The sequence below is a fragment of the Coregonus lavaretus genome (genome assembly GCF_964263955.1).
Source record: "Coregonus lavaretus genome assembly, chromosome: 17".
Lineage (NCBI taxonomy): Eukaryota > Metazoa > Chordata > Actinopteri > Salmoniformes > Salmonidae > Coregonus > Coregonus lavaretus.
The window spans coordinates 28,672,374-28,694,156 of NC_140004.1; the positions used below are offsets into that span (position 1 = coordinate 28,672,374).

Below are 21,783 nucleotides of genomic sequence, written 5' to 3' on the forward strand. Positions count from 1 at the left end.
ACATTCTCCCAATCCTCTTCTGGATCATCCAAATGCACTCTAGCAAACTTCAGACGGGCCTGGACATGTACTGGCTTAAGCAGGGGGACACGTCTTGCACTGCAGGATTTGAGTCCCTGGCGGCGTAGTGTGTTACTGATGGTAGGCTTTGTTACTTTGGTCCCAGCTCTCTGCAGGTCATTCACTAGGTCCCCCCGTGTGGTTCTGGGATTTTTGCTCACCGTTCTTGTGATCATTTTGACCCCACGGGGTGAGATCCTGCGTGGAGCCCCAGATCGAGGGAGATTATCAGTGGTCTTGTATGTCTTCCATTTCCTAATAATTGCTCCCACAGTTGATTTCTTCAAACCAAGCTGCTTACCTATTGCAGATTCAGTCTTCCCAGCCTGGTGTAGGTCTACAATTTTGTTTCTGGTGTCCTTTGACAGCTCTTTGGTCTTGGCCATAGTGGAGTTTGGAGTGTGACTGTTTGAGGTTGTGGACAGGTGTCTTTTATACTGATAACAAGTTCAAACAGGTGCCATTAATACAGGTAACGAGTGGAGGACAGAGGATCCTCTTAAAGAAGAAGTTACAGGTCTGTGAGAGCCAGAAATCTTGCTTGTTTGTAGGTGACCAAATACTTATTTTCCACCATAATTTGCAAATAAATTCATAAAAAATCCTACAATTTGATTTTCTGGATTTTTTCTCTCTCAATTTGTCTGTCATAGTTGACGCGTACCTATGATGAAAATTACAGGCCTCTCTCATCCTTTTAAGTGGGAGAACTTGCACAATTGGTGGCTGACTAAATACTTTTTCCCCCCACTGTATGTGACCAATAAAATTTGATTTGATTTTGAAGAGAGACACGTGCATCACTAACTGTAACCATACCCAGAATACCCCGGGTTGACAGTGATGGCTCCATCACCATGGTAACCTGAGCTGTGTTCCACTGTGATGTAAGATTCCACTGGAGGAGGAAAACAATCCCTGCCAACCAGATATGTGTGCGTGTGTTAGAGCTGGGCGATATGGAGAAAAATTCCTATCGCGATACATTTCCTGAATTGATGCAATAACAATAAATAGAACAATAAGTTTATAACATTAATGTGCACCACAGGTTTTTATTTATTTATTATCCTTTAAACTACTACTACTAGTTTGATTGTTGTAGCCATCAATTGTCCCATTAACAATCACCCATATTAGCAAACTTAATTCATTTCAAACTTTACATTTCTTTAGTATAGGCTTCTTATTGTAATGAACGATATCAGCAAAATGCCTGCAATAAGTGATCGGTATGGTCGGTGTCGATAATTTTCGGTTTATCGTCCCAGCTCTAGTGTGTGTGTGTGTGTATCCAAGTCCACCAGATGTTTGTCCACAGCTAAGCATGGCCAGGTCTTCGCAAGAAAGATACATCTGTACACACCGCCTGGTATCAATACTTTATTACTGAAGTTAGCCAGAGAGATTGTAGTACAGGCAGCTGATACTCTGTTTTATCATGGCAAATTCAGAGATAGATCACATTTGGTATCGAATAGCTTCAAATACTAATCAAGGGCTTAGTAATTAGGTGATTAGTTGAATCAGGTGAGCAAAAATATGCAAGGACTGGCTGGGGTTTTGTTAAGATGGATTGGAAAACTTTCTTATATGGAAAGAGAGACGGAGGGATTTCTATCCTATCAGCTGAAAGGTCTCAAAGATGTCTCTATGGGATTTAATCTGTCATGACCTCATAATCTGGTGATAATCTGGTGTCATGATAATCTACACAGTGAAAGACTGGGAAGCAGCCATGCACTCCTGAGTCCCTCAACATATATTTGATTATTATTAACTTTGGCATGAGAACTCAGGGAATGGAGAGGACTAAAATTTCATCCAGCGTCTCCACTTAAACAGGTTTAAATCTCCTTATGTCTCTCTCACACAGGCATGCAGGCACGCACACACACCCATCCCTCACATACAGACACAAATAGGTCCTGGCTAGGGCAGTCATGACATTTTGTCAGCCGGTGATTGTCAAGCAAATAACTGTCGATCTCACGGTAATTGATCGTTAATTAACATAAACACATTTAGCATCTCCTGGCTTCCACACATAGCCTACAAGCCACTGATGCTGACCATTGGAACATCTACATTTAAAAAAGTCTAATAAATCCATGTAATATAGCCTACACCTTTACAATAAATCCATTATTTATTTTAGACAGGTCTAAAGAAGCATGATATGAAGAAAATGTAGTCTATTTCAGAAGAACAGAATAGCATACTCTGAGTTGTCCTTATGTTAGATCCTGATCTGGCTATGCCAAATGGCTGTGGGCTACACTAGTTCATTTAGCAGACAAGATTTGCTTAGAATTCCGTGGCATTATTTTATATTATGAAGAATACAATTGAACAAAGCTGAATAAGTGCGCACTGCGGCTATTCTGTGTTGAGCGGTTAACAAATAAATAGGTACTCTTATAAGCTTAATTTAGAGTTATTCATGTAACTTTAGTTGTTCTACAAATGTTGGGCTATAGGTTTTGATTTTCAATACATTGTAAGGCTGCATGATGCAACTCTAATGATGATTGGAAAAAAGTCGCTTGAAAAGGCATGAGCTCTGCTTTGTTTTTTTTTGCGCAGGCTGTACACACTTCGTCAGTCTCTCATTCACAATTTGAGAAGCCTTGAATTTCCCGGTGGCTTCCCCTTTGTGTGGCCATAATGCACCCTAAAAAAATCCATGCCTTTTGCAGCCCTTCTCCCTAAATGCTGCCCGCTCTGAAGCCTCTCCATCACGTGATCGGGTCTTTCTCACAGGCTACAAGTGAAGACAAACACATCGGGGACGCAACTGCACGCGTCCTTATCCAATTCCGAGGTGCATGTTGAAGATATTGGAAGAACTGTCCAGATGTACTTTTCGTCAGCCAACAAGATGAGTAGGCCTAACGAACAGCAAAAGCACTAGCCTATGTCAATCTACTATCCTCCATAGTACAAAAGTTGATCTATTCTATTCTGTGCGAGAAATTAATATTCCAAACATAGTCTGGGACAGTTGTGGGATGCGATAGATCCCAAATTAATACAATCACTAGCGTCCCAAAAACGTTTTTACGCAATGAGGTTAACGCAACAGATCAGAACGTTTAACTTAAAATGTTGATAAACTATTAGGCTATTTCTTCACATTATAAGCACAGCAATGCGCACATGGCAGTAGGCTTTAAGCGCAAATGTTCCATTAGCGGGAAAACACCACTATCAAAAGTGACCACAAATGGGATTATGCATGTAATGCTTTTATTATAAAAAAGGTGAATTTTTATAGTGAAAATTATCTTCCCCAAACTTGAAACTCACACGCTGCTTATGTATGCCAGTTAGGCTCTACACCTCTTGTAACGCATATTAATGTTAATTGGCCACTTTAGTTGTGATACAAACCTTATTAAAATATTAGGCCTATCGGCTAGGCTACGAGGTGTGCGACTATGATTAAAAAAAGCTCGCAAAAAAAAGGCATTGTTTCTTATACTGGGCATCATTCACAAGTGATAACATATAATTCACAAGTGATAGGCTAATATTGTCACCCATCAGACTATTCTTGATTTAATCTTGTCTTTACATATACTAAATTATATATATATATGTGAAATTTGTTTAGAATTAGAATGGACCATTATCATGCACTTGTATCGAAACAGGGGAAGCGGGAAAAAAAGACATGCCATCTATGCACTTAAATAGCGAATGGAGGACGCTTTCCCCCGTGGTTTATTTTCATGCCAGCCAGGTAGGCTATCCTTCTGTTGTAAATATAAGCAATGTGCTTAATATTAGGAAAGTTGAAAAATAAATATAGTAGGCCTAGCCTATAGAAAGCTGATCCTCCTCTTTTCAGTAGAGGCCATCACTGTTTTCTTGCGCAATTGCATAGCCTATTGAAATGTTGCGCAACATGAGCTGATGGGCTCTCATGAAGTGTTTGATTAGGCAGTTAGCAAGTTTGGTAGGCTACTAATGACCATCAGCAGCATCAGAGCTTGGAGAAGCCTAATTACCGTGACTAAACGGTCACGTGGAATTTGACTGCCTTCATGACTCGTGACCGCCGGTGTGGCGGTAATACGGTCACCGCAACAGCCCTAGTCCTGGCTGTGTTATTGTCTAGGCCAGAAATACATAATGCCGACTCCAATCTGCCCTTTTGCTTGCTTGCTTACACTGACAGACAAGACTTCACGCTTCCGTTAACCCCTACACCAGGGGTTCCCAAACTTTTTCACTCAGGTCCCCCATCCAGCATTGGGGAACATCCCGCGCCCCCCCCCTGCGTGCACCACGTCTATTTCTATGGGTAAAGCATTGTTCATGAGACAAACTGTTCACACACCTCTTGTTGGTGGAGAGAATTTTGCAGGTTTAAAGTTTATTTCCTGCAATTCTACACATTTTGTCATGGGGCACAAATAAAATGTTGCAGTTTTAAAGCAAATTTTCTTGCAATTCCATACATTTTGCTACGTCTAATGTGTATCCATGTGATATTTGAGTGACAAAAAAATTACAACAATATCTACAGGCTAAAAAACCTAAATAAAAAAAACGGTAGCTGACATGGGCTAGTTGATCTGGACATTTCTGACAAGTTATAAATAGCTCTCTAAGATATGACTTACATGACAAGATGAACTGATGAGGCACTACCCATTGCACCTTGTGCATTCTACTATTACAACTTTCAAGAGTAAGTTTAAAGCTGGACTGAGTTCCCAAACTTTTGGCACCCCCCCTTGCGCACTAGCCCCACAGTTTGGGAACCACTGCCCCACACACACACTTACTTAGATTATGGAACTCCGCATCGTCTGTTGCAGACAGGGCATGTGAAGTCACCTACGAAAGGCAGAGCCTTTTATTTATAAGGGTCAAGGGTCAATAGGGCATTGGCCTAGAGAGGTCAGAGGCCACGGAACCATGCTGGGGTGTGTATGTATGTGTTGAGATGACAGCTTTGGACCTGGGTGTGTGCGATTGTGGATTTTGCTGTGGCAGGCTTCACCAGCAACAAGAGTCAGACAATAGAAGACACTGCCACTTGCTCCAGAAAAGCGTGGGCACTCTTCTCCTCCTTCTTAGGAATAATCTGTAATGCTCACTAGTTTTAGCAACAGAAACACACAGTTTGAATTAAACAAAAGTCAAGACTACAACACTTGTACGTACTGCTGGTGGAGACAGATTTGTTAAAACACTCAATGCTCTTATCCTGAGATACAGAACAGAGGCAAGACGGCCAACTCTCCTTTGTTGAAAATTCGGACAAATCTACATGAAAGTGGTTGTAAAGAATAGCAGCGTGGCAGAGTGGCATTGTGCCGCCACCATCCTTACAGGGGATAAGAGCTATTGACTGTAAATCACTATGGTCCTTTCCATTACAGTAGCTGGTGTTGCTGTTGTTGTTTCATTAGTTGACTCTGTGGGGGGGATGAAAGAATGCTGACACCCCAGGAAGGTCTATTAAACTATGTTAACGCTCCACCGCCAAACACAAAGAGCTTAAATACTAATAAAACATGATTATGTTTAAACCATCTATACAGTACACCTGCAACAAAAGGGCTTAAATACTAAAGATAGACAGCGGGCAGAAAGGGTGTGTGTGTGTGTGTGTGTGTGGTGTACTGTGACAGAGCAGCTATCCATGGAATCCAAGCCAATATAGTACAGTACACACACACACTAAGCCCCCCGCACTGCTCACTCCAAACACTAACAGAGTTGAGTTGACGAAACACTATAGTCACATGGTAAACATGGTTCTATCAACGTAAAGAATCCAAACATGCATTCTTGCTGCACAACAACAACTACAGGAAAGAATGGGTTTGAGTTAATATGAATACCCCCTGTGTTGCAATTGTAGTTCACTGTATTTTATTCTACTGTAGGGCCCTGGGTATTACAGAGGGATACATCAAACACCAGGAGAAACAGACAGACACAGACCATTACAACAAAGAGGACTTATTGTAACTCATTAGAAGCCATTACAGCAAGTAACTACTGTACTGTAGTAAGGAAAGGTTAGGTTTGTAACACAGTAGTTAGGCTTTGTTCTCTGAATTATGTTGTGACACAACGGTCAGGCATCTAGTGGTCTTCACTCGCAGTCACTTAGTAGCCTACTCCCGACCAAAAGCCTCTGACTTCACTGGCTTGTCTTATAATCAATGTGATTTTGTTTCACTAACTCTCTGTCTGTATAGGCTATTTGGTTAGTTGGTTTCTGGCTGGAAAAATAAGTGGAGGTGGTATAGCTCATCTATTCGTTTGCTCATCTATCACTGATCAAAAACATTTAGCATGCAATAATGTAGCCTAAATCAAGAGCAGGCCCATTATTTTGCTCAATCGCGTATAGACAGCTCCAAAAGTCTGCCTACGTTGTGAAATATGAACACGAGACTCACATGCTTTTGAAAATAGGATTGCTATTATTGGGTAGGAAAGAGATTAAACGTGGATCAAAAACGCATGGGCTTGGGTTTCAAAATATAACTTTTTTTTTTTATATATGACAGCGGTTCTACACATTCCCATGACAAGTTGTGTGGGAAAAATATTTTGTATTTTATTCTGTTATATTCTTCTTACTATCAAATATATATATATATGCGTGTTGACTGTGATCGGGTAGGTTTGTCTTGTCTGTTTAATGAACAAAATAGCAAACTATTGACTTCATTTGGATGGCACAGCCATGGCTGCACAGACACGTAACATAGGCCTAATTAAACTCAAAATATGCTATTCTTTTGAAAATATATTTTATTAGTCTTATGTTTCTCAGGATCTGCCTAAACAAATTAATAATGGATTTCTTTTGGATGGTGTATATTCTCAATGGATTTATAAAAGTAGACACCCACCCACATCTGCACACCATTACAACCACTCATCCCCAGCATGCTGGCATGCACACGGGAGGTATAAAAACGCATATGCAGGCAAGAATGTGGTGAAAATGGGCCTGCTTGTAAGGGGGGCATATAAAGATTGGCCCACATTTTTTTACAGGCAAAATACCGTAATTCCTATGTGAAAGCAGTAATCATAGTCTGAAGTAAATCTTCAAAGCCAGACCCACGCCTCTGCTCTCTGTGTGGGCTCCTATTACCACAGTCATGTGTAACTGCATTGACTTCTACTCTGCTGCTTTATAGAATGACCAAACTACATTAACAAAATATGTGCTGCTAACTGCATTTAAGGGCTACAGTTACTGCACTTCTGTAAAGGAATGGAGCTTAGAGCACCTGTCCTTCGACATATGTTGTTATAGGTGTATTAGAGGAAGTCAAGGAATATTTCTGATCAAAATGTCTAGTAGTTTGTGTGTGTGTGTGTGTGTGTGTGTGGGGGGGGGTGGGGGGGGGGAGTGGCAGAAAAACAAAAGGGAGAGGGAGATAAGACAGAAGAAGCAGAGGGGTAAGAGATAGGATAGCAAATAGTTATCTCCTTAAGTCTTCCACCAACAGACAGTTTCCATACCCTCTACTCAAGTGAGAATCCTATAAACACTATGAAACCATCCTACATAGAAATGGAGCTTCCCTAAGCCCATAGGCTGACTGCTTCCTAGGGCTGGCACAACAATTAATAATTGTGTAATAATCAGGTAATAAACAATTATGGATTATAAACATGAAGTAAAATAAATAAATCATCATAATCTTCTTAATGGGATACTTTAGGATTTTGGCAATGAGGCCCTTTATCTACTTCCACAGAGTCAGATGAACTTGTGGATGTCTCTGTGTCCAGTATGAAGGAAGTTTCGAGAGCGAATGCTAACCATCGTCAACACAATGACTGGAAGTCTGTGGGTATTTGCTAGCAGGAAGTATCCGTTTAATGCATTAATTTTAGGAGGGGGGGGGGGGGGGGGGGGGGGGGGGGGCAACTTTATTTTCAAGTAGGACTAGATATAGTTTACTGAATAGCAGTTTTTCATTTTTACATGAAGAAGGCAAAGTTGCTAACTATTTTGCGAGCAGAACATCGTGATTGGTAGAAAAAACGTCCCAAAAACGTATAAAAGTTCCAAGTGGTAAAAAACCATTCATTCATTTTCTAAACTGAGGTGTCACCAAAGCTGTGTTGTATTCATTAGATATTTTGTAGCACATTTTCAAATAAGCATTATGATGCATTACAAGCGCAAAACATTTTTCAACAAAAATGACAATAAACTGTTGTCATTTGCATGAAAATTAATCGTTACCCAAAACTCCATAATCATCACAGCCCTACTGCTTACACCTACCTGAAGGTCGTATCAGATGGAAACTTTGGTCAATAGGATACATGAAATTGTTGGAAGCATCAAGATTACCGCTGTGCTGGAGTTGGTCTAATGGAATTGAGCTGAGACTCAGATTTTTCACTTAAAATGTATGCCAAACAAAAACCATTGATTTCAAAGTTTAACAAACCATACAACTCTATGCACAAGGACTACTTTTAACAATTTACAGACAAAAAGATCACACCATGTCGAACGAACAAATGATCTGTCGGCATTTATAAAATTGTTCCGAAACTTTGTTTCCATCACAGCTGTCGTGTTTTTTTTTTAATACGTTATGACTTTACTTGCATAAAAACATGGTTACTGGCTATTATTTTAATGAGCACTGCCCCAAAACAAGTCCACATTTGGTTGGTCCAGACCGGACCAAATCTGAACCAATCATAGTTAGACGTCTATGTTTCAGCACAGTAGAGCTCAGTAGAGTACAGCACGGTAGAGTAGAGTTCAGTAAAGTACATTATAGCGTACTCTACTTTTCTTTACTGTGCTGTACTATGCTGTCCAAGCTTGTTAACCCGACTGCGGTTTGTGACTACTACGATTTCCCGTTGTAGCCAACGCAATTTCAGAAATTCCGTTACCAAATAGGTAACGGAATTTAGTTTTAATCACTTAATAATTCATAAACAAAATTGATATCAGTAAAAACACTAACTAATTGATAGGTCTACCTTTACTTGTGAATTATGTTAAGTTTCATTATCCTCCCTCCTCATGAGGGAGAGAAATTAGAAAATATCTTAAAGATATGTGGGTTTTTGGAAATTTCAAGGCACAAGGCAATGTTTCTTAAACTTACAGAAGGCAGAAACATTTCTCCAAAACGAAATATACAGTAAATGTTGATATTAGTTAGCAGGGGTCTTTACGTCAACATTATGTTTTGATGTATTTCTAATACCTTTTAAGACTTTTTCAGGTAGATGTTTTCTAAGACACCTTTTCCATCGGTTTGACCAGAAATCAAAGCCTTAATTTCAACAACAACAAAAATAGACTTGTAGCTTTCATTTGACACCCAATTTGATATGCTCCTATGAACTGTTGGTGCTCATGGGTCCTTTTAAATGGAAATGTCCATATGCGCCTTACATCTACCTAACGAATACAGGTTGCCAGATCTGCCAGACTGGTCTATGGATATTAATACATTTAGTCCCATAGATACACATCATAAGAACATTTGTAAGTCTGAGTCATCTAACGGTGACTCTGTTTTGACTGTCATATGCCTTAGGCTGAGTGTCAGTGTGTGTGTGATTGTGTGAGAGTGACTGAAGGGGTGGATATGAGTATGGTTGTCTGCGTGTGTACCTGAGTGTGTATACGGAAAAGTCAGACACACAGCAAGTCAGTCAGTCAGTGAGCAATAAATATCCATACGTAAAAATGTATGCACACATGACTGTAAGTCGCTTTGGATAAAAGCATCTGCTAAATGGCATATTATTATTATTATTATTATTATATTATTAAAGCCCATCAATTACTTCTGTCATTTAGACAGGCTAAATCCTTGACAGTGTCATTCTGGCAAAAAAGGGCCAATTTGTCAGATATCCTGCTGTTCACGCAACACACCATCACAGCTTATTGTGAAATAGATAAATTACTTATTCAAAATTCGTGACAGGCACGCGAAAAAGTCCATGTTATCGTGTACAGTACACAATTTTCTTCATAGCGCATTCATGTACATTACACAATTTTCTTACAAATTCCAATTAGTTGTTGCTAACATTAGCAATTTTGGCAATAGGCCTAGAGATGATAAATATATTCAGCTGAAATGTCTGGTTCATTCATTTCTAAACATTGTATTCTGTTTCTAAAGGATGCTGCTGGAGACTTGAATGCATTGAAGCCTGCTTACTTACCTGCACCCCACGCCGGAATGTCATTCAGAAAAATGGTAGAGTTCAATGGGATCTCGCACTCAAACCATAAAAAGCTGAATGTCAGAGATAAACGGAACATGCACGTGAGATTATTATGACTTATTATCTGTGATCGCACTCTGAGCCACAGAAGTGGCCGGCAGGAGGTAGCCTCGAGGTTTGAACGGTCGCTGGTTCAAATAACGTAACCGACAAGGTAAAAAAAAAATCATAATCTGTCACTGTGCCCTTGAGCAAGGCACTTAACCCTAATTGCTCCAGGGGCACTGTACAATGGTGACCCCACTCCCTGCGGGTGTCTCAGGGGAAGTTGGGATATACAAGAAATATCTCCATTACACACTTGTGTGTAACAGGACAAATATAAGCACCCTCAAAATTATTATTAGGTTATACCTCCACACTCTCTCTGAGGTACACAGAGACACGAGCACAGTGACCCAGCACAGCAGGGTAATCTCAGTCACATGCTAACTACGGTGGGCAAACACACCACAATCCACGTCTGAAACCCACTTCACACTCACCATAGTAATATTAATTAAATAACAGTAGGCTAGGCTTAATAGCCTAATCCAGGGATCATGAACTAGATTCAACCGCGGGCTGATTGTTTCTTGAGCGGATGGTCAGAGGGCCGGAACATAATTACAAATAATTTGTGGACTGCAAATTGACAGCAAGATATAATATCTGACTAAAACAATATTTTCAACCCTTGCTCACATTTGTATATGATCACAAATCTCTATTATACGTGAGAATACTTTGGAACAGATTTCCAAAATTAAAATCATGATTTGCTAGTTTTTATACAATTTTCTATGTCCCCCCCCCAAAAAAAAAACTTTATTTATTTATTGCTATGACATGCACTGTCAACTGTGGGACCTTTTATAGACAGGTGTGGGCCTTTCCAAATCATGTCCAATCAATTGAATTTACCACAGGTGGACTCCAATCAAGTTGTAGAAAAATCCCCAGGATAATCAATGGAAACAGGATGCACCTGAGCTCAATTTCGAGTCTCATAGCAAAGGGTCTGAGTACTTATGTAATTAAGGTATTTTCTGGTTTTTATTTTCTATACATTTGTAAAAACCTGTTTTCGCTTTGTCATTATGGGGTATTGTGTGTAGATTGATGAGGACAAAATGTATTTAATCCATTTTAGAATAAGGCTGTAACCTAACAAAATGTGGAAAAAGGCAAGGGGTCTGAATACTTTCCGAATGCACTGTAGATAACGCATAAAAACACGACTTGGTACATGATCGCTCACATTCACGCTTCTCTGTATCGGCCCCAGATAAGAAAAACGACCCACGTGTGAATTATGAAAGTAATGAAGGCTACATAATCATATAGCCCAATTTGTGCAGCCTAGCCTACAAACCAAAGGTTCTGCTGCAGCCTGTCATTGTGTAGAAAGCGCCAGAGATTATAGGCTACGAACGTAACTGGTGAGGACCAAAAAAAATCTTCCTTCCTCATGTGGGCTCACAGACGTATGCACACATACAAACCTGTTCCTCCAAGCTCTGTTTCCAGGACAACCATACAGGGAGTAATAAAGCTTGTCCTTAAGATCAGATGCGATCCCTATATGGTGACTGATGGATAGATTAATAGTCCTACCTGCTTATAGTCAAGTACCTTAACTCCTCCATGGAGTTGAGCGCAGACTAGCATTTTTTAAAATGACTCCTTCGAGTAACTATGTGTCGATACAGCAAAAACCCTCCCCTAACACGGATGACGCCGGGCCAATTGTGCACCGCCCTATGGGACTCCAGATCACGGCCGGTTGTGATACAGCCTGGGATTGAACCCAGGTCTGGAGTGACGCCTTAGACCGCTGCGCCACTCGGGAGGCCCATTACTTCATATTATAAGCTCAACAATGCGCATATAGCTGTAGGCTACACGCAAATGTTCCAAAATGCAATTAGCGGGAAAACACCGTTCTCAAAAGCGCACCGCACACGCGAGCGGTTTCATGTGACAGATTAAAATATCTCTTAGAAATTAAGAAAGAGGGAGATCTAAAGATGCATCAACTAGCATGGGATATTTTACTAATATGAATAGGATTATGCCTTTGGCTGCTGGACAATAAAATAAAGTTCATTTGAAAACCAATTAGAACATGAGACAATATGCCATTGAAACCAGCAATTAAGTGTTTATAAAATAATTCCCTCAACATTTCTATGATCGTATTTCGGCTAGGCTAGGCTACTTTGAAACAAGGTAAGACATGCTTCATAAAATGACAAAATGTCTAGGTTTTAAACAATTAAGTTTATGGTTAAAAAGTTTCAAAATGCTCACCACCTCCGCTCAGATTCAAGGTGGGTGCGGTGCGCAACAGGCACTGTCCTTCACTCTCTGGTCTTGTGACCATTTGATCTGAACGAACTGTGCATCGAGTGGGCCTATGTTGACAAAATCAAGCCTTTAGATGTTAATGTTAACTATCCTTTATTACATGTGTCAAACATGACTGCCGTTAAGCCTATAGTTATGTAATTAAAAGTCTCTCAGCATCGATTTGGACATGAAGCTGTAGCCAATATGCATTTCACATACACTTTGACATGTAGGCTTTTCTTGTTTATGTACATGAACAACAGATTTGAATATTATCCAATTATGATCTGAGTAATTGTTTGATATTGTGATTTGTGTGTGACTTTCTTTATTTGTCCATTCGGACAACTTAAATCTATATTCTTCTTATCCCGGACAAGAGGACAAGCGTTAATGTCAAGCCCTGAAATCCATACTTTTTAATAAAGCGTTAAATCAAATACAACCACCGACTGATTCTAGATTCAAGCTCTAATAGGTTGGAGGACGTCCTCGGAAGTCGTCATAATTACTGTGTGTAAGTCTATGGAAGGGGGTGAGAGAACCATGAGCCTCCTAGGTTTTGTATTGAAGTAAATTTACCTTGAGGACGGAAAATAGCTGTCCTCCGGTTACACCATGGTGTTACCCTAGAGTAGGGGTTCCCAAACTTTCACTCAGGCCCCCCTTCCAGCATTGGGGAACAAACTGCGCATGCCACGTCTATTTCTATGGGCACAAGCACTGTTCATGACAAACTGTTCATACCACTTTTGTTGGCAGAGAGAACATTTTGCAGGTTTAAAGCTTATTTCCTGCAAATCTATACATTTTGCCATGGGATCAGTGGCGATGCGTCATTCAGGGCATGTGGGGCAGAGCCCCAACTGTTTTGAGCCCCACCTGTTTTGCATGTTATTCTGGCATTAATGTGTGTCACATATCAGTTTTCAAACAATGTCCAAAAAAAGATCTAGTTAATAAAGCTGCATACAAACATGGTCTCTTTTCTGCTTTCTTGAGTAAGGCAGTTCAAATTGTAGGTGTTTCAGCCTAGCTCAGTGCTTTCTTTGGTGGTGGGGCAGCCAGCTGTAAATACTGAGCGTAGGGGTTGGTAATGTTCTCTAGTTGCTCCGTAATTGGCTCAGTGTTCTGTCACTCATGGGGACACATGTCACCGCAAAATCTATGGGTAGAGCTCGAAAATTCAAGCCCCTTGGGTGCTGCCATAGACTTACATTAAAAGTGCCCATCCAAGAAGGCTCAAGGTCATTGGCCACAGATGAAATGACGTCAAATTATATCTACCGTAGCTTTGATTGGACTGATCATGTCAACATCATACTTTCAAAATCTTAGCTAGCAAGCTAGACAAGCAGTCATCATCATGTATCAACTCTGCAATGTACTGGCAAATCCTTTTCAATCCTTGTCATATGAAGAGAAATTATAGATAAAACGTATGGGTGCCATTGGTCATAAACATTACACAACAAGTTGGAAATTGCAAATTCAACAATGAGTGCTAAGGCACCACTGCAGCCCCAGGTTCAATCCCAGGCTGTGACACAGCCGGCTGTGACCGGGAGACCCATGAGGTGGCGCACAATTGGCCCATCGTCGTCCGGGTTAGGGGAGGGTTTGGCCGGCCTGGATGTCCTTGTCTTATCGTGCTCTAGTGACTCCTTGTTGCAGGCCGGGCACACGCAAGCTGACTTCGGTCGTCAGTTTGACAGTGTTTCCTCCAACACATTGGTGCGGCTGGCTTCCGGGTTAAGCGAGCAGTGTGTCAAGAAGCAGTGTGGCTTGGCTCTCGACCTTCGCCGAGTCCGTAAGGGGAGTTGCAGTGATGAGACAAGATCTTAACTACCAATTGGATATCACGAAAAAGGGGGTAACACCATGGGCCAGAAAAGTTTGAATACATTGGCCATGCTGTCAATCCAGCATGACTTCTGCCGCGTTCAAAACAACTGGAAACTCAGAACTGGGAAATCTCAGACTTCAGTAAGTTCAAGACAACTGGGAACTCTGATAAAACTAGCTCTGACTGGGAAAATATGGAAAATGATTTTGAACGGTCATCCGTTGGGATTTCGGGCCTCTTTCTAGAGCTAACAAGAAGGACCGCCGCGCCACCTTCTTGTTCAAGTGAGCACAGCACAACAAGGTGAGTCCAAAAATGTATTGTATGATGCTGCATAAATTATGTAATATGCCAGGGAGATCCTGTAGCTAAGAAAGTAATACTTAGTGTATGTTGTGTAGTAAGCTGTTAGTAGCCCATGTGCCTCACCCTTATAATGTGGTCCCTTTCCCCCTCATAATTTAGCCTACTGTTCTGACTTGGTGGTGCAAATGTAGCCTATGTAATCATTGAATATTGTAAGAGCTTTCATTGTCTGCTTATATACCCCCTATCTTTATCCTACGGTTCTGACTTGGTGTACAGGGAGAATACTAAGAACGGCCCATGTTCTGAATTATGTCGCTGTACATTTCAAAAGAGCTGAACAAATAGTTATATTGACTACGTCCGTCCTAGCTCGCTCATTGTCTTAATCCAAATTACGTATTGCCTCTTATGCGCTCATCGTCCCCTTATGCCATAGTTTGTACATCTCAATTTTCAGTAGAAACCACATTTGTTTAAGCAAGTCAGCCATATCAGCTATGTTTTTTTAAACTGCAGTAAATTAAGCTGAATTAACTGTTTCGCTGCCAGACAAGGCTCCACTGATAGCCGGGTGTAGCAGTGGTAAGGATTCACTACATGGTGCTGAAAAGAAAGCTCTGCTGTTGGGAACGCTTTATGTAGGCCCTAACAGTTTGTGGGCACCGTTTGTCACCGTTATATAGTGCAATTAATGTATTGTTTAGTGTTGTGGCTTTGCTTGCATGCATCCCCCCCAAAAAAAATCTGTTTGCCCCAGCAAGATTTACATGCTAAAATCGCCACTGCACTTTTTTGTGTCATTTTAAAGCTAATTTCCTGCTATTCTACACATTTTGCCATGTCTTGTGTGTGTTCATGTTATCTTTGAGTGACACAAACATTACAACAAAATCAATGGGCTAAAAAAACCTAGCTACAAAACGTTAGCTGACATGGGCTAGTTGATCTGGACAAGTTATAAATAGCTCTCTAAGATCTGCAATGACAAGAGTAAAACTGCTGATGCACTACCCATTTTCGAAATTGCACCTTGTACATTCAACTATTACAACTGTCAGGAGTAAACTGAAAGCCGGACTGAGTTCCTTAAAAATATCCCCTTCCCAGTTTGGGAACCACTGAGCATCGCGGCAGGTAGCCTAGCGGTTAAGAGCGCTGATTCGAATCCCAGAGCTGGCAAGGTGGAAAAATTCTGCCCTTGTGCGAGGCAGTTAACCCCCAACAACAACTCCTCCCCGGACGTCGATTAAGGCAGCTCAACTGCACTTCTCTGATTCAGCAGTCTTGGGTTAAATGCGGAAGACACATTTCAGATGAATGCATTCAGTTGTGCAACTGACTAGGTATCCCCTTTCCCCATAGAAGGTGCTGTTGAGGCTACTGTAGACCTTCATTGTAAAACAGTGTGTTTTAATCAGTTGAGCCTCCACTGCTACACACACTTGTTATAAAATGAAGGAAAGGCAGAGTGGCGATAGGTATTTTATTAGGATCCCCATTAGCTGTTGCGAAAGCAGCAACTTCTCTTCCTGGGGTCCACACAAAACATAATACAGAACATTAATAGACAACAGCTCAAGGACAGAACTATATCAATTTAAAAAATGGCACACGTAGCCAACATATCAATACAGACACACAAACTATCTAGGTCAAAGAGTCTAGGACAATAAATAGAAAGCAAGGCGTCCTACTATTCCACTGCGCATCTCTTATCATTAAATGATGAGGCCGTCTGATTAGGCGCATGCATCGCTATAGACATGATCCTTCGGCGTTTGCTATTGGTCCATCCTCGGATGGTCTCCCTTTGCCTGTCTACTACGCCAGGGTTTCCCAAACTCGGTCCTGGGGCCCCAACTGGGTGCACATTTTGTTTTTTGTCCTACCACTACACAGCTGATACAAATAATCAAAGCTTGATAAGTTGGTTATTTCAATCAGCTGCGTAGTGATAGGGCAAAAAACAAAACGTGCACCCAGGGGGGGTTTCGGAAACCCTGTACTACACTAGCTTTTTATTTATTTTATTTTAGCAGACGCTCTTATCCAGAGCGACTTACAGTTAGTGAGTGCATACATTTTCATACTGATGTAAAGACTCACCTGCCCTGTGGAAGGAGAACCGGCAGGACCCGTTTCTTTTCAGGGTTAGAGTCCCCGTGTCGGTGAGGTTAGGGTTGATAGGCTACAGCCAAAGCTAAACCCGAACAAGAACCTTCAAATGAAACCGAAAGGAGCGCTAGATGTGTGTAGGTCCAGTTCTTAGTAGAAAATTCCTACTCTTGTAGTGTACCACGCCAGTGGACGTCAGACAGCAATGTCTATAGCTACAGAAGGATTTTGTCTTACATATGTACAGATAGACACGCACACGGGCTTGACTGGAGACACAATAGCGCATGCTCAGCTAGGCCCTTGATGTCTTTCCTCTGTCCCCTCCTTCAGAACCGTGCTTCAACCAATCGGAGGCGTCCGTACCTGTGATGCATCCGGACTGTCATTCGGTGATTTTATAAACCTAGCCTACTCATCCTCCTCCTTCTTCCCTCCCGTTCTCTCCTCTTCCTTCTATCTCGCTTTCGCAGTACTCTCCGTTTCGCTAAGTTTATCTCTGCTGTCATTGTTATGAAAAAAAATGGCGTCTTCCACTTTCTCCTTGGTCTGTGTATATTTGTGACGTTCTATAGTGCCATCTAGTGGTCTTCTAGGCGAATCGCAGCAACATTACTTAATTTACCTATTGCTATGGACGTCCCAAGGATCCCTGATAGCAAGGACCATTCTTCAGGAAGCATGCGCCACAAACATAGGCATGCTGCCCAAAAATGCAGTGATGGGGAGTAGTTAACTACATGTAGTTCAACTAGTAGGCCTATTTGAATTACATTTTGCTGTAGCTTGGTGGTAGTTTAACTAAATTCAAATCTTGGTAGTGTTTTCACTAGTTAATTACTTTTTTGTCATGTAGTGGTGTAGCTAACTACTGGAACTACACACTACTTTTTTTGCAAAAAGAAAAGAAAATATGGGTAAAGTTGGCAATAATTTCCTTTCTTTTTCGGCATGAGACCTGCCTAATTACATTTTACATTTACATTTTAGTCATTTAGCAGACGCTCTTATCCAGAGCGACTTACAGGAGCAATTAGGGTTAAGTGCCTTGCTCAAGGGCACATTTAGGTCATTTAGCAGACGCTCTTATCCAGAGCGACTACAAATTGGTGCATTCACCCTATAGCCAGTGGGATAACCACTTTACAATTATACTTTTTTTTTTTTTTTTGGGGGGGGGGGGGGGGGGGGTAGAAGGATTACTTTATCCTATCCCAGGTGTTCCTTAAAGAGGTGGGGTTTCAAATGTCTCCGGAAGGTGGTGAGTGACTCCGCTGTCCTGGCGTCGTGAGGGAGCTTGTTCCACCATTGGGGTGCCAGAGCAGCGAACAGCTTTGACTGGGCTGAGCGGGAACTATGCTTCCGCAGAGGAAGGGGAGCCAGCAGGCCAGAGGTGGATGAACGCAATGCCCTCGCCTGGGTGTAGGGACTGATCAGAGCCTGAAGGTACGGAGGTGCCGTTCCCCTCACTGCTCCATAGGCAAGCACCATGGTCTTGTAACGGATGCGAGCTTCAACTGGAAGCCAGTGGAGTGTGCGGAGGAGGGGGGTGACGTGAGAGAACTTGGGAAGGTTGAACACCAGACGGGCTGCGGCATTCTGGATGAGTTGTAGGGGTTTAATGGCACAGGCAGGGAGCCCAGCCAACAGCGAGTTGCAGTAATCCAGACGGGAGATGACAAGTGCCTGGATTAGGACCTGTGCCGCTTCCTGTGTAAGGCAGGGTCGTACTCTCCGAATGTTGTAGAGCATGAACCTGCAGGATCGGGTCACCGCCTTGATGTTGGCGGAGAACGACAGGGTGTTGTCCAGGGTCACGCCAAGGCTCTTCGCACTCTGGGAGGAGGACACAACGGAGTTGTCAACCGTGATGGCGAGATCATGGAACGGGCAGTCCTTCCCCGGGAGGAAGAGCAGCTCCGTCTTGCCAGGGTTCAGCTTGAGGTGGTGATCCGTCATCCATACTGATATGTCGGCCAGACATGCAGAGATGCGATTCGCCACCTGGTTATCAGAAGGGGGAAAGGAGAAGATTAGTTGTGTATCGTCAGCGTAGCAATGATAGGAGAGGCCATGTGAGGATATGACAGAGCCAAGTGACTTGGTGTATAGGGAGAAAAGGAGAGGGCCTAGAACTGAGCCCTGGGGGACACCAGTGGTGAGAGCACGTGGTGCGGAGACAGCTTCTCGCCACGCCACTTGGTAGGAACGACCGGTCAGGTAGGACGCAATCCAGGAGTGAGCCGCGCCGGAGATGCCCAGCTCGGAGAGGGTGGAGAGGAGGATCTGATGGTTCACTGTATCAAAGGCAGCAGACAGGTCTAGAAGGACAAGAGCAGAGGAGAGAGAGTTAGCTTTAGCAGTGCGGAGAGCCTCCGTGACACAGAGAAGAGCAGTCTCAGTTGAATGACCAGTCCTGAAACCTGACTGGTTTGGATCAAGAAGGTCATTCTGAGAGAGATAGCAAGAGAGTTGGCTAAAGACGGCACGCTCAATAGTTTTGGAAAGAAAAGAAAGAAGGGATACTGGTCTGTAGTTGTTGACATCAGTGGGATCGAGTGTTGGTTTTTTGAGAAGGGGTGCAACTCTCGCTCTCTTGAAGACGGAAGGGACATGGCCAGCGGTCAAGGATGAGTTGATCAGCGAGGTGAGGTAGGGGAGAAGGTCACCGGAGATGGTCTGGAGAAGAGAGGAGGGGATGGGGTCAAGCGGGCAGGTTGTTGGGCGGCCTGCAGTCACTAGTCGCAAGATTTTATCTGGAGAGAGAGGGGAGAAAGAAGTCAAAGCATAGGGTAGGGCAGTGTGAGCAGGACCAGCAGTGTCATTAGACTTAACAAACGAGGATCGGATGTCGTCAACCTTCTTTTCAAAGTGGTTGACAAAGTCATCCACAGAGAGGGAGGAGGGGGGGGGGGGGGGGAGGATTCAGCAGTGAGGAGAATGTGGCAAAGAGCTTCCTAGGGTTAGAGGCAGATGCTTGGAATTTAGAGTGGTAGAAAGTGGCCTTAGCAGCAGAAACAGATGAAGAAAATGTAGAGAGGAGGGAGTGAAAAGATGCCAGGTCGGCAGGGAGTTTAGTTTTCTTCCATTTCCGCTCAGCTGCCCGGAGCTCTGTTCTGTGAGCTCGCAATGAGTCATCAAGCCACAGAGCTGGAGGGGAGGACCGAGCCGGCCGGGAGGATAGGGGACACAGAGAGTCAAAGGATGCAGAAAGGGAGGAGAGGAGGGTTGAGGAGGCAGAATCAGGAGATTGGAGGGAGAAGGATTGAGCAGAGGGAAGAGATGATAGGATGGAAGAGGAGAGAGTAGTGGGAGAGAGAGAGCGAAGGTTGCGGCGGCGCGTTACCATCTGTGTAGGGGCAGAGTGAGTAGTGTTGGAGGAGAGCGAGAGAGAGAAGGATACAAAGTAGTGGTCGGAGACATGGAGGGGAGTTGCAGTGAGATTAGTAGAAGAGCAACATCTAGTAAAGATGAAGTCAAGCGTATTGCCTGCCTTGTGAGTGGGGGGGGATGGTGAGAGGGTGAGGTCAAAAGAGGAGAGGAGTGGAAAGAAGGAGGCAGAGAGAAATGAGTCAAATGTAGACGTGGGGAGGTTGAAATCCCCCAAGACTGTGATTCTCAATTCTCAATTGAAACATCGTTTTTGTGTTTAATAGGATAAATTACACATTATGTTAAAACATTTATTTTTATTTTTTTATTTAACCTTTATTTAACCAGGTAAGCCAGTTGAGAACAAGTTCTCATTTACAACTGCGACCTGGCCAAGATAAAGCAAAGCAGTGCGATAAAAACAACAACACAGAGTTACATATGGGGTAAAACAAAACATAAAGTCAAAAATACAACAGAAAATAGAAAACATTGACTCCAGAGTGATCTGTTTTGCAATTTGTAGCCTATACATTTCAGATTTACATTTAATACGAATTGTAATTCGTAACATATCATATGAAATGGATGATGGAATTCCACAAATTAATACATACCATACCATAGGAAACGTCACATATCATAGTAATTGGAGTGTCCCGGATTTATGTTTACTATGTTAGGTCTAATATTGTGCAATCCTCTTACTGTTGCAATGTGGACTGGGGAAATAACCACAGTTTCCTAATAGTTCAATTTTTCTATACTGCATGACTTTATGTGTGTGTGTGTGCGTGAGAGAGAGAGAGAGAGAGCTCTAGGCCAGGCCATGCTGTCTGTGTATGCTTTAGTTCCATGGTCTGGTCTCTAGTCTGTTTCATTCATTCATGCCACACCGCACGCATACGCACACACACACACACGCACACGCACACGCACGCGCACACGCACGCGCACGCGCACACACACACACACACAAACACAAACACACACACACACACACACACACACACACACACACACACACACACACACACACACACACACACACACACACACACACACACACACACAAACATAACTAATCTGCTCCAAGCTAGGTCACATGAGCTATGTTGTTATGACAGAGACAGAGAAAATCTCTGTTCCAACACTTTACTTCTGAGACAACATGTGATTTGCTAGAACAGGATCACTGGGGACAGTATAGGGCCTAGGGATAGGGGCTATGGTTAGTGCTTAAGTGTAGGGGTATGGGGGTATGATGGATGGGGTATGGGTGTATGAGGTGGGGCTGGGTATGGGGTTGTGTTTTCTGCAGTCTGAGCTGTCAATATGTTACAGGTATAAAGGGTGGTATTACCATATCAGGATTATGGTATAGTTATGGTATAGTTTTGCTGTCCCAGAATTGTCCCTGGTTTCAATGAGAAGATGTAATGATACTTTATGCCACAGGAACACTGTTCCCTTATTCA

The 21,783-nt window shown here is 42.5% G+C and overlaps 1 protein-coding gene across 3 annotated transcripts in view; it reads right to left on the bottom strand.

Annotated features, from left to right (window-relative positions):
• Positions 1 to 17,215, bottom strand: part of LOC311144555 (solute carrier family 23 member 2-like) — a 55,561-nt gene extending 38,346 nt beyond the window's left edge. For 2 of the 3 annotated variants that reach the window (XM_084180589.1, XM_084180588.1), the window contains exon 1: positions 16,925 to 17,215. The gene's annotated coding sequence lies outside the window, so the exon portion shown is untranslated. The remainder of the gene's footprint in view (positions 1 to 16,924) is intronic. The other variant, XM_084180591.1, reaches the window with a different exon arrangement.
• Positions 17,216 to 21,783: the final 4,568 nt, after the last annotated feature.